Consider the following 14,814-nt stretch of genomic DNA (forward strand, 5'->3'; position numbering starts at 1 on the left):
CAACAAATGCAGTGCATTTGCAAGTGTGGAAGCAAGCGGGTGTAAGCCTGTCTGGCCGCCAGTATGCGAGTATTACACTGATGAAGCAATGTAGAGGCTAACTGAGTGTAAGAAACTGTTACCGGATGTTAGCATTGCTTAGCTCCACGCAAACCCATGAACACCCGCTCACAACTGCTTTAAGGTGCCTTAATCACTCCGTATCCAACGACCTTATTCTGCCCAGCAACAAAATAAATGGCCCCTGCAAGGCTCAAAACCAGGACCCTTCACACACAGCTAATGTGATTTACTACTAAGCCATGGCAGATAAACAGACATCGGATGTTATCACAAACATATCATCCTGCACAGTCATTCAACAGTATAGGAAATGTATTCCATCATGTAGATGTATGTGTGTGTGTTTATGTCCAGATATAGATACATACATACATACATATAGATATATCAAGAAGATTGCAAGTGACAACAAAGCTTTACAAAGGAATGAAAAGGGAAACACCAGCAACGCCTGTATTATGCAGTGGTGTTGTCCTATATAATATCAAGATTCCCTTAGACAGACATGTGTCATTAATACACACAAACATTTGTACATTGGCCAAATACATCACTCTGTGCATTTTATTTACATTAACACAAACGTTCCTGTCCAATCATTATGTGAGAACAGTACTCTTGCAAGGTGCTGTGTGTGACATCATCATCATAAAAAAGGTAAATGGGGTAACCATAGAGGGACCGGTAGTATTGTGTGTACAATGGGGTCGTCTGCATCATGTGTACCTGGAACCTTTAGGAGTCATGTGCATACCAGGATCGTGTGCCTGATAGACAGGGGTGAGGACAACTGGAGTATGTTGTGATACATATTAAAACGGTTACTTGTGTCCAGTGGACACATGTGTGAAATGGACAGCTATGTATGGGGCAAATGTTGTTCTAGGAACTGATTAGCCTATTGTTTCCATAGGGTGAGAGTGGGATGTGGGGGAAGGAAAGTAGGTATGCTTGTGAAGGATATGTAGGGTAGGATGGCAGACAAGACAGCATACAGGGTCGGTATATGACACGTGGGGGGATACACCTTAGATGGGTAGGGGTGTTCGGCAGTCACAAGCCAATGAGCTCCCAGATGGAATCAGTGGGACAAAGGTCCCCATCCATGGGCAGCCACCACTGCACCAAAACAGCTGCAAAGGTGGCTGTGCTGGGGGCTGTCTAGGAGGGGCAGGCTCACCCTGTAAATGTGACACTCTGCCCTTGAGCTGGTGTATCTGACCTCAAAACCCCGTATTGTGCCCCCTAGGCACCACATCTGGGACTGTATGACAGTGGACAAGTTTATGTCTGGACCTTCTCCCAGGGGGGAAAAACCCCATCCTCAGTGGCGGTTCCACTAGAAGGTGGTGCAGAGCCATCAAAAGTGGAGGTCCAAGGCTTGGCCCCAAATGTGCTGGTGCCCGGTACCATAGCTAGCTGAAGTGGGACAGGAGGTTCTGCCGGGACCTCCAAACCCATACAGCCTACGGTGTTGCAGTTTTAACACAGATATGGCTCAGTAATAGTCAACAGCATTCAAGATTACTTATAACAGCATGCATAGATATGACCATCAACCCAACACAACAGATGGTATACATTTGCAGAGGGAGCACAACACATGCATATATACTGCATGACATCTGTACAAAGTGTAGAAGACTTGTGACTGCAGCTATGAACAGTGGCCCATTATTGGCATGTCACTGAGAACCTCAGACAGTGACTGTCATACCACTGTTTCATGTGACATATGTCCAATCAGGGATGCGATGGCAGTAACTCTCATCACTATCATCATGTAGTGACTGCAATCCTCACACTATGCTTCTGCAGTTCACAGATGTGTGTTCAGTGAGTAACACAGGAAACAAATGATTCCACACACTGACCAGGCCACAGATGGCCCTACAGATGGGGGTTCCCTCACAAATACAGCACTGTCTTGTCAGTTTTAAAACATGCAGAATAGCCATTACCACACGCAACTTATTAAACTGGCAGTAGTCTAAATGAAGCATAGCTACACTTACATGCTGTAGTCATGTCTGGCACATCACCCTCCTGTCTTTAATCTATTTTCCACTGTGTATGTTGTTTGAGGAATATCCAGATATCATATGTGATGCCGTTTACCAAATACTAGATACAGGTTCCACTCACAGCGACTGTCATGGGCAAACACCAACATGATGTTCCTAGATATTGTACTGTGTTTCCATGCAATTGGCTATGGGAACATCACCACAGCTGTTCCACATGCAATCAGCTAAAGGAGGACTGCAATAGGTGCAGAGACCATCACCTGATCATGATCATCACTTACAAAACACAAACTGCTGTTGAGCAGGTGTACAACGCCACATCCACCAGAGAGTATGTGGGAGGGACAGACAGAGGCAAAGTACATCAGAGAAGGGCTTGGATACTAAAACCTAACGTGGTCTGTCACACACATACCAGTACAGGAGTTCCAAACCTTGACTGACTAGCCATTACTATTACAAGTGCATGCAGTTACTCCATGTGCCACAAAGCTGACATGTTGGTGTGCTGTAAGAACATATATGTGTGCTGGTGAGTGACATCTGCAACAGAGATATAGTAAACATACATTAGGTGTAGCACACATGGCTGTCCACATGAACTGATGTCATTGTCAACACAACCACACTCTCTGAGGGACTCAGACACATTGCCACACTTTGCCAGGCCCACAAATACACTTCCTAACTACTTAGTTTGCCACACTGCAGTAATGCACAGGTACTACATGCACCACAGGGGATATCCGGAGGTTTTATGGGCTAGGGCATGTGAACGTGTCTGACATCAGTTGGTATGCCAGTGGGAGTTATACTGGGTGTGACTGTGGTTGGGAGCATCATCCCCCATGCACAGACACAAGGTGCCAGTACTGACATGCATGTGTGCATTGCTTCATGGGCGTGTAGTGGTTGGCTGTGCAAGATGGCTGTACAAGGCTGGGTGAGGGGTACTCCTTGGCATCACACCACCCAACAATGGTGTGCAGTGTGGGTCAGGGGTATAGTGTCTGCAATGTCCCACACATATGGGTATTGTATGAACTGTCCTGACATTCTGGTTACCATTGTATATGGCCATTGCTTTGCAATGCATGCCATGTCTGTGTTTGATAGTCATTGACATGGACATTGCCTGGGATGTGCACGTCCCACAATAATGTACAGTGACATGTACAAGTGTACCTGGTTTGGCTGGCACATGTTGTGTACACAGACTGTTATCCTCAGATATGCCAATACTGTCCTGGTGTGGCAGGACCTGCTTATAGACAGCAGGTTGACCCTGCACCTGCATTGATAGCATGATACAGGTATTCCCTGGTGTCATAGGCATCTGTCCATACAGGGCATGTGTGTAAGACATTGTATGGCCTCTGTGGATCACATTTGATGGCACCATATATGTTGCAGGCATCCAGTGGGGAACATAGTGAAGGCACATTGTCCACAATTATGTGCCTATTGTACTGCTGGACAGGGTGCCATGCCCTCTGCAATCACACCATGCCTACTATCTGTCATCAATGTGCAGGGTACTAACAACATAGCTGTATATTCTAGGCAAATGTGTTTGTGTATAAGACATGGGTTCAGAACATATTCTGGGTAATAGTAGGGTTACATACTTTGTTCACCAGGTCTTTTGCCATATGTAGGGGTATGGCTTGCCAACGCAGTCCCTTGGCTGATTGACATCTGTACTCCTCGTGAGGTGGACATTGTGACATATAATATGGACACCGTATAGGAAAACTACAAAATCCACTTCTCAACATGTGCATTGGTTAGACACTCTCAGCCGCCTTCACACAGGCTCTGGCTGTCAAACACTCACACACACACACACACACACACACACACACACACACACACACACACACACACACACACACACACACACACACACACACACACACACACACACACCTGTCATGTCTTGGAATAGAACTCCTGTCTAACTTGTTTATCACAATGCAGCATTACGCAGTTACAGCACATGCTACTGAGATTACTGGGTTGCAGTAGTCCCAGAGGTGTATTACTAGATGGGTGACATCAGCAGGATTGCCAAAGGTGATTATGTGAATTATAAAGAGTGTGCATACTCTAAAAAGCATTGTTTCTTTCTCAGGCAGACAGACAGTCACACATACACAGTTGGCCTGTCTTGGAATAGAATCCCTACCTAAGTAGTTTATCACATCACAGCATTACGCAGTTACAGCATGTGCTATGGAGATTACTGGGTTGTAGCAGTCCCAGAGGTGTATTACTATGTGGGTGACATCAGCAGGATTGCCAAAGGTGGTTATGTGAATTGTAAAGAGTGTGCATACTCTAAAAAGCATTGTTACTTTCTCAGACAAACACACACACACAGTTGGTCTGACTTGGACTAGAATCCCTACCAAAGTAGTTTATCACACTAGAGCATTACGCAATTGCAGTGCAACCATGGAGATTACTGGATTACAGCACTCCCAGAGGTGTATTCGTAGGTGGGTGACATCAGCAGGATTGCCAAAGGAGGGCATGTCAAGTGTACTGCAAGTTGTACATGTCTGTTACCTGCGTGTACCCGCTGCTTATTGTCACAAAAACACATTTATACCTGCTTAAAGCTGCTTAAAAGTGTCTTATTCAGTCCTAATTGACAGTATCAACAAGGCTTGCAGGTCTTGAACCCTGGACCATGCACACCAAGGTCATTGGACATACCACTATGCCATCTGAGTTGTATACATGCTGCATGCACATCTTACTACAGGTATTCCACAGTACTGAAAACAAATGAGACAGTCACTTTATGTACATATGTACAGTACCCTTGAATGTACTGTACTCTGTGAAACAACAAAAACAAGTCTACATCTGTACAACTGTCATAACTACATATATATATATATAGACATACATACATACACCTACTGGATGTGTACAAATATATATATATATATATATATATATATATATATATATATATATAGATATATATATATATATATATATATATATACAGACACAGCTGTAGCTATATATATATATATATATATATATATATATATATATATATATATATATATATATATACATGTTTGAACACCCTTTGTGACACAGAAGGGTTCAAAAGGAACCGATGTGTACACACAACAGAGGCATCTCTTGTGTTATACCATTTAAATCTTAATCAGTTCACCAGAGATGGGATGGTTGTTGTGTATGTGGAGTTTGGGGTGGGGAATGATGGCTAATGTAATCTACCCCGGAGATTGTGGAGTTTGGGTGGGGGAATGATGGGTATGGACTTACACTCAGGCGACCACTTCTGTGTCACTGCTCAACAGTGGCACAAGAAAATAACATACCCAACTGTAGTCATGCCTGACTGTGTATTCTTTACAATTCCTAACTAAGTAATACTTTGTAGACACCAGTCACCACAGATGGCTACCATGGTGTGCTAAAAGACATTACACATGTGTATGCCTGGCTACAGGGTAGTCACACACACAAACATGCACACACTTGCCAGTAGTGCGCATACACGTCTTGCCTATGTAAAGGAAGCTAGTGCAGTGGTATGCAGTTGGGGTATGTGCCACAGAACACATACAGTTACACTTACTCTGATTCCACTTCTGAGCTGGGTGACATCACAGGACTGATTACTTGCAGTGGGGAGGGGGAAAGAGAGAGATTTAGCAGATGACAAGGATAAAGGCCAGTGCAAGAGGTGGTATTTCTTTGGAATGCAGCAAAACCCACTGTCATGCAGACACAAATACACACACAACCATTTGCTAACACACACACTCAGGCATTTGTTGATACACACAAACACACTCAGCCATTTGCTGACACACACACACACACACACACACACACACACACACACACACACACACACACACACACACACACACACACACGTATTTGCTGTCACACAAACAAACACATGCACACAGTTGTTGGTGGTGGGATCAGAACTCCTGCCTATCTACAGATCACTTTTACAGTATTACACAGTTGTGAGACACGCCACAGAGATTACACATTCCAAGGCAGTCAGAATACCCTTCTAAGATTGAGGACAACAACAGGGAGACTGACAGTCACAAAGTACATAGCTGTAAACCTGTGTGTTTAAAATAGGTGTCCATTACAACCTGTATGCACACACAAGACACATCATCTGCAGGTAGTACATAGGTAGGCTTGAGAGGTATAGTTGTAGCATAACAGGAATCTGAACTGGAGTATGTCCATCTGTGAAATGGACGACTACTATCACTATACAGGGCTACAGTGGGCATGCTCATACACTTAGTAGCACAGGGCTGTTTGGGATGCACTAATACTACAATTACACAAGGTTATTCTGGTCATGCTCATACACTTAGTAACAAAGGGCTTGTTGGATGCACTGACTCAAATTACACAAGCTGGCAGTGGGTACGCTCATAAACTTAGTAGCACAGGGCTGTTTGGGATGCACTCCGATTCTAACCACAGAAGGCCACAGTGTGCATGCTCATACACTTACATTTACATAACACATTGTAATGGACTCCTATTGTAAACACACAGGTGTACAGCTATGTACATCTTACCTGACAGTATATATGCACATCATGCTGGTTTGTTACCTGATACCTGTATGTGGCCCGTAAATTATATGTCTGTGTCTGTGCTGTGTGATAAACATGCATACATGCACATGAAGTACTGACATATATATGTTAAGTATACACAATCATGCATGTGTGGATGTGACAGACAATAGGTTAACTGGGACACACAGGTGGATGCTACCTACAGCATGTGTCACACACCTTGCTGCCCTGAAAGGCATACATTGATAGCAGGTTGTGGACAGTGGCATTATACATGGAACAGTGGCATATGCAAGCATTTCTGCTGCTGTCCGTCACCTTACATGAGGCATTTGCTACGAAGCACATTACTGCCACTCGCAGGGATGTCATGGTACGAGTGGCAACTGCTAGACCAAAACAATGAACCAATGTCTTGCTGTTATTATGAGGTTGTCCACTGTCTGTCAGTCTGGGCTGTCATGGCAGAACAACAAGCCTTCAGCACAGAGCACATGCATCCATGTTTCACGTGTGTGTGTGGATAATACCTAGGTCACATTTACCCATATAGCTGCATTCCAAGGCAAATGTCCTACACACAGAAGTAACACCCTGACACCTACAAGACAGTTGCACTGGATGCTTATGCTAACCAGCACCAGATGTGAGGCTTTAGTAATCCATTTGCTCAATGTAGAACCTACAATGGGGAATACTGACATTTGTGCAGTGAGGAACACCTGGCTGAAAGCTCTGTAGTGCACAATTGTACTACCACCATATAACTCAGATCCAGACATGTGGGTCATAACAGTGGTATGGACCATTCCAGGTGGTGGTGGTGTCCACATATTCATAAAGGCTACTCACATGTAAAGACCACTACTCTGACATAACTCATCACAGATGAGTCAGGTACAGCTGACAGTGGCAAACGCTGCATTCTAGGTTGTATCCTCATATACATCCACCACCTTGTCCCCAGACTACCAACACACATCCATATGTGGTATGACGTAGTATGGTAAACCATCAGATAACCTTCGATTGGTGGACTGTACCTAGGCCTACATCAGCTGTGCAAAGTACCCATGTACAGACACAGCTGCATAATGTGTTATGTACTGCAATAATACCACTGTTTGTAACCAGCTCAGTTGTACACATACCAGGGTATCATAGATGTTGCCAGCATTAACACAGTCGACTGTTGCTGTACACCAGTAAACAACACCCTCATGGTTGGATATGACCTAACTGTACCTGCCCTGGATATGTACATCCCACACTCATACAACATAAATGACATTACCATAGCTTTCATTATCCTTTCTACATACAGGTGGTTACTGTCATTACACACATGCACATGGCAGATAGCATGCTAACAGTACATAAGGTTTGATATCTATGTTAACAGAGGTAATATTCCCTCTCTACTGGTCACCCATGACACCTATCATATCATACAACACCCCATGTGACATGTATGTCATTATAGATGTCCACCTAATGCAATGCCTACAAACATACCAAAATAACAGGATCATAGGACCTGCACAAGGCCTGTATTGACAGACTCAGGGAAATTCATCTCTGCTCTGTATGTTCCCGAGTAGTCACAGGTGATATGTTCATGACATGTACAGCCATGTGTGGCCACAGCTCCTACATATACCCCATGTCAACAATTGCAAGCCACGCATGCTGTGTGCTGTCTGGACATTAGCCTTAGTACCACAATAGCCAGTACATGCTGGGGTGAGATGCTTACAAGCCATAGAAATTGCACATCCTTGAATGAGTGTACTGCCTAGTCTAACAGAGCACATTGCTCGCACTCTTCCAGTAAACACGAGGTGTGTGTGGAAAATATGATGTGCTCACTGTTGACCATTACAGTGCCCTGGCTTTACCATGGCACTGTCAAGTAACAGTTTGTAGAGCATGACATGGAATAATGCTGTGTGTGTCTTGCTGATATGTGCTGTTGTCATATATGTACACTTGGCTACTCGGTGAAGGTGGTTGTGTCCTTCCAGTACATGAATGCAACATCCATTATAGTGTAATGCTTGGCTATGTTGAACACATGGAGTGGGGAAGGTGTGGTATGTATCCTCCTGATCTTCTAGTGCACTTACTGATGTAGATCGCATATGAGTACATGTATTGATGTTTGTGTAGATTCCATGTGTGTGCAGTGTCTGATGTTTGAAGGTGACTGTTGTGTTAGTACATCATGCTGTTGCAATACAGCCTCAACATTGCCAACTGTATATGGTGATATGCTCTAAGTACAGTAAGCTGTACATGAGGTATGGACAGATGTTTGGACATAACTACTAAGTGGTGGGGCTACTTTGCAGATGAATGATTACTGAGGACAGCTCACTGGTGTGTTACAACCATTCCTACAATAACCTGTGTAACTGCTAATGTCAGGTTTTGTTAAATGAAATGGAAGACAGACAATGTAGAATGCAGTAAGGGTGACACTGAAGGCAAACTACTTGACACCTGTAACAGTAGTACCCCTGCATATCTGCAACCATATTACTGATGCCTGGCAACTAAGCCCACACATGGCTAACGTAGCAGTACTTTATGCCCCACATGCCATCTGTGTACCTCAAACACATGAGGAGCAGGCATGACAGTGATGTCTGACACCAGCAAAGTGAATGTACTGTATCTGTGGCCTGATGTGGTTGTATGTGTATGTTGTGCAACACATGTATTTATTTGGATACTGTATAGGTGAATGCTTTCATGTCGTGACACACTCAAGATGTCCAAGACAAGTTATGTGGTGGTGTCATGTTATGCCTACACAAGCTGTGCACAGGCCTGTATGATGTTTAGTGTTTCACATCTGCAATATCACCATTACACAAAGGCCATAGTTGTATTGTGTAGAGCCAATGTACAACAGGGTGTACACACATGTACATCACTTCTACCGTGTGTGTTGCTTCATATCTCTGGCTATCCTCCATGGCCATGTGTACACATGTTCTGTCCAATGGTTGTGATGGCCATCTTATTTCAAATGTCAGTGTTATCCCATATGACATACACCCATAGATGGCATATGCTCCACTGAGGACAGGGTTATGCAGACAAAGGGTGGCATGTATGGGATGTGAGACATCATGTTTTGCAGGACAGTTGAGAAGTGTTGCAGTCAGTCCACTACATGTCATGGACATGTCAGATAGCACATGACATTGTGTGACATTCTTAGCAAGGGTATAATCCACAAGGGTGTATCCTGTGGTCTGGTTATACTCCAGCTCCAACACATTTAGAGTGTGTGCACACATATGCTCTCTGTACAGTACTGTTTGTATTCCCAACATGTCTAATGCTGATATGTAGTACCTGCCCCTACAGTGAAACAAACCTCCACCATTGTAATCACAGTTGTCTACACATCTGGCAATGACAGTTTGGAAGGTTTAGTGTAGGTGTTTCATATAGTCTTCAATTGTTTCTCATGGGTAACCACTGTGATGCATTGCAGGTCTCACCAGTGTCTAGTAGCAGGACCACCATACATTATGTGTACATGTGTTATGGCAGATAGCATGCAATTAATATGATCTGTGCATTATTAAGCCTGGTAAATAATAACATTCTCACCTGACACAGGCTGCTGTCACTGCAAAATGCCAGAGGTACCTAAACAAGAGTGTCACAGCAGTAAGATCATTATCCACACCTGTGTGATAGCTACAGGGTCTAATGTCCATGTTAGCACATAAGCCAGTACAATACACTATACTATGGAGTATGCACATATGTGCATACATAGAGTAGCAGACTATAGTATGTGGCATGTGTGCATACATGCCATGTATATGATGTTACATTGCATATTGTACAGTAACATATGTAGTTATGTGAAATATAGTTGTGTTATATGTGTAGTACTGACTACCAGGCAACTCCAGGCTCGGTGGTTGAGAGACACCCACCTCCACAATACCAGCTAAAGCTTGTGGATGGAGGTCTGCAGATGTCCCCAGATTGGCCAGTAGCTCATCGGTACGTGTGAGTGGGGGCTGGGTGAGTGGCCCCCCCACTTGTTGCACCTAGTTCCTTGTCGATTGCATTAGCACGTTGTTTCACCCATTTTATGAGGTCAGTGCAGTGTTGGTGTACCTGCTGATAGGTGCAATTGTGACTGCCAACATAATTTACCCTCCTGCGGAGTTCCTCCCACAGGGCATTCCACTGCTGTGCATCTTGTGGCACATGGCTGAAGAGTGTTGTATGGTTTTCAAGAAGGTATGGGACGAGGACCTCATCCTCCAAGCAGCTGTTCACTGGCAGCCTGCTACATGGCATACCTGGAAGACATAATGATGGAGACAGGTCACAGTAACTCAAAGAGAAGTGCAGAAGTACAGCTGAACATACATGTGTATCACATTTATTAAGATTACAAATAAGTCTTTGCAAATCTATATGACACTAACACCACTGACATACATAAGTCACACACATTTGACACTTACTGGTGATGTGATGCTATCACCATATATGTGTTTGTCATGTGATGATATTGCTCATACTCATTGTGGATGTTGTCTTGATGTGGGCATGTCTGTTTGCCTGTACTGGTGTCTTTACTTATCAGCACATGTCTGGATGTGTTCACATTAATGCAATCGACCTTAATGCTGTGTATATGTCACATATATAGTCATACGTAGCCATTAGAGACATGACATGTGACCCTGCAGACTTCCAAGCATGTATGTGTTTTACCATATACATCCACATGGCACTGTACAGCTGTGTAGCATCCTGCCATGTACTGCCTGTGTTGCACATGTGTAACACATGGGACAATAGCTAGCCTGATGGTATTTGCAAGGTTGGATATCAACTATAGCATGTATGGTCATAGTGATCTTGTAGGCTATATGCCCTGGGCCATTTATGAGCCTAAGCAGACAGGTTACCTAGCTGTAGGCAAAAGGCAGGTAAGTTTCAGTGGCCAGTTCAAGCAGTGCAACAGAACTGATCCACAGGGTTAATGATATGTTTGTCATGCAGTCATCACACCATATCACAGAGAGGGGCGATGTGCAGCTTCGCTGGACAGGGATGCATAGTATGGCAAGAGTATGTTAAGTGTGCGGGGCAGAGATCTGTTAGGCATGTTGTGATCTTTGTACTAGAAAGGTGGATGTCCATGAAGTATGTGTTTATTTGGGATCAAGATGTGTTAAGTGTAGCATGTCCAACACCTCTGGATTTGACATGGCTTTATTCAGGGTGGGTTGCATGCTGCATAGTGGAGCTAGGGATTGGGAAGGGCAGTGCAGGCCATCTACACATGGGCAATAACTCTTAAAGGAAATATGTGATCTATTATGGGTCACATGAGTGTTGAGTATGGCTGAGCAATTATCTCCATATTCCTGCATGGCACCCTGTCATGATTACCTGACTGGTGTGGTAAAGTAACTATCAAAGGAAAGACTACTGTCCAGCTGCATCCCATACACGTACAGTTGCCATTATGTTGACCGCTGCCTAGGTGGTAGTTCATGGGTACAGGGTTTTTAACATAGAGGATGACAATGCAATACTTAGCTGTCAGACTGTGGCCATAAATCACACACCACACATCTGACACACAAAAGCCCTTCTGTATGTTGAACTCAGCACACATTGAGTCAACTATTGCTCCTAGTTCATAGTCATTTACAAACATCAATAGGCTGATGCCTTCTGTGTTAGTCTGTGTGGTATAGATAACAAAGAGGGGGAGTACCAGGAATGCACCCTGTATTACTGTGGCTGGCACTGATTTGATGTGCGTGTATTAGTCAGACACCTTCTGTAGTGTTGGTTCTGCCAGCAGTCCAGTTGCCAACAACTCCTGTGACATAGGAATATACACCTAGTTTACTGAGTGCAGCTAGAACACAGTATGGGTGATGGTGTCCTACTACCTGGCAAGGTCATGATATGCAGTGTGAATCAACCCTACTGTCATCTACATCTGTGCTGAGTACATCAAATACGTTGATCATGGTTCATGGCCTTACAGAGCAGACTCAGCAGGGTAGTTGGGCACTATTTCCCATTATCAATGGCATCTCCCCCTTTCCTGGGGTGTGATAACTGTTGCTGTGCACCATTCAGTGTGTACGCAGCCTGACATGGAGCTATGACTGAACATGATGTGTATGTGGATAGCTGATTGTTCTTACATTTGTGTACGATACACCCTGGGATGTTGACAGGTTCCATGAAAGCTGTATGTATGGCCTTAGAGAGTGCAGCTTGTACCTGCATAGTTGTTATTACAGGGGCCCTGTAGTGTACATGGATATATTACAAAGTGTACCTTTTGGGGGGGTGGGAGTGGGTTTAGGTTCTCCAAGACCCTATCTGGATGAACAGGTGCTATTTCTGTAGGTGCAGTACTTCCCATGCCATAGTGTTGTGCAGCATGGCAGGTCTTGTCGTTGCCATTACGAATACTGACACAGCTATAAAATGCTCTGTACTTGGCCTCATAATATGTGGCTGATTAGTTTCACAGTAGCTTTGTGTGGTTTTATATGGTGTATCTGCATCTTACTGTGGCTGACCAGAGATCGCCTACACTCATGTGTGTTCACTCTTGCAACAGTTACTACCTTCTCTGGTACAGTTTAAAGCATGGTACCACCAGCTTGCCTTCTTGTATGTGTTTGGTTGAATCTTGGTTCTGTTTCAATGGCACAATCACTGAACATATGTGACTGCTTAAGGTTCATTTGTGTTGGATTCAGCATTTGCACATGCATTGTCCATCTGCATGGGTGCCATGACAGTCACCACTTTGCTCTTAGGAAACATAACATTGGCATTGGAGACTGACGATGTGTAGCATACTGTTAGCCCTGTTTGTGTAACTATTGTGATCCAGGTCATTGGGGTTGATGGAATCCAACATGTATTGAGCGCAAGTGTTGGTACATGAGGAGTCTTCCCAGTTCATAATGGAATAGTTGAGAGTAGCCATTTATATGGTTTTCTGTCTCAGACCTAATCTTCCCCATTACAGCACATTATGACAGTTGTGAAATCCATGGCATGGTGGGTGATCTGTCACAAGGTGCAATTTGAATTCCACTTTGGCATGAAGGTAGCTGCTCAGCATAATGCATTTGAAGTTATGCAAGTGCAACTAGCATGAGGGTGTACATATCCTTCAGGAATATGGACACACCTGTGTCCCATGTGTTCCAATAAAGGATAATGGGCAAGAGGTGAGGTATGTGTTATGACATGGTCATGCAGGTGTGCTCTCCAGAGCATTGAAACATATCAAAGCCACTGCACAGATATGTTCTCCATGTTAGGGATTGACATATGTGTGTCCATATAGTGTTTCTGACATGTATCATTGTGTAGCGAGACCCACAGTTTATTGCTTGGCTGTCCCTGTAACAGCAGTGGACCTTCACTTGAATATGACTAATGAAGGCACTATAGGAGAAGCATGAGCCCTTGGCAGTATCCAGATTCCCAGGGGTGACAGGTGCAGGCCCTGTCTGGCAAAGCATCATGGTCTGTCAACCATGTTATCCCAAGCAGACAGATACTGGATACCCTTTGACTTGCACCACTACACTAGACAATTGTGGAATACAATCCTTTTTTCCCTGTACTGCAGTATCATTCTGGCCAATGGCAGAATGCTACCCAGGCCTTGGGACATACCTACATGGGCTACAAGACCTGACAGTTCCTACATGTGTTTCCATGCAGTCCAGGCTACTGCATCACAGGTCCTGAACAACAACATGGAATATGCCAGAGCCATGTGTATAGTTCAAAAGGTGGTCTAAGTGTATGGGTATGTGGCTAATCATGGCAGACAGGCAGCTGACAGTAAGTATGCCCTCGTATAGGTTGGTGTGTGACATAGTGCTAGAGTTTGCATTCAAAAATGAGTACTGATGGCCATGTTTCCAGCCATGTGTTCTGAGGTGTGGCACACTTATGCAAACTATGTCATACAGTTTGTGTATTTTGTTGTCTGTCTCTTCCAGCTTGTGAGGTCACTTGTTTGGTCAGATACTTAGAAGCATTTGTGAATGTGTGTGATTTCT

The sequence above is a fragment of the Protopterus annectens genome, chromosome 3.part0 (genome assembly GCF_019279795.1).
Source record: "Protopterus annectens isolate FY-2018-M chromosome 3.part0, PAN1.0, whole genome shotgun sequence".
In the NCBI taxonomy this organism is placed as follows: Eukaryota; Metazoa; Chordata; order Ceratodontiformes; family Protopteridae; genus Protopterus; species Protopterus annectens.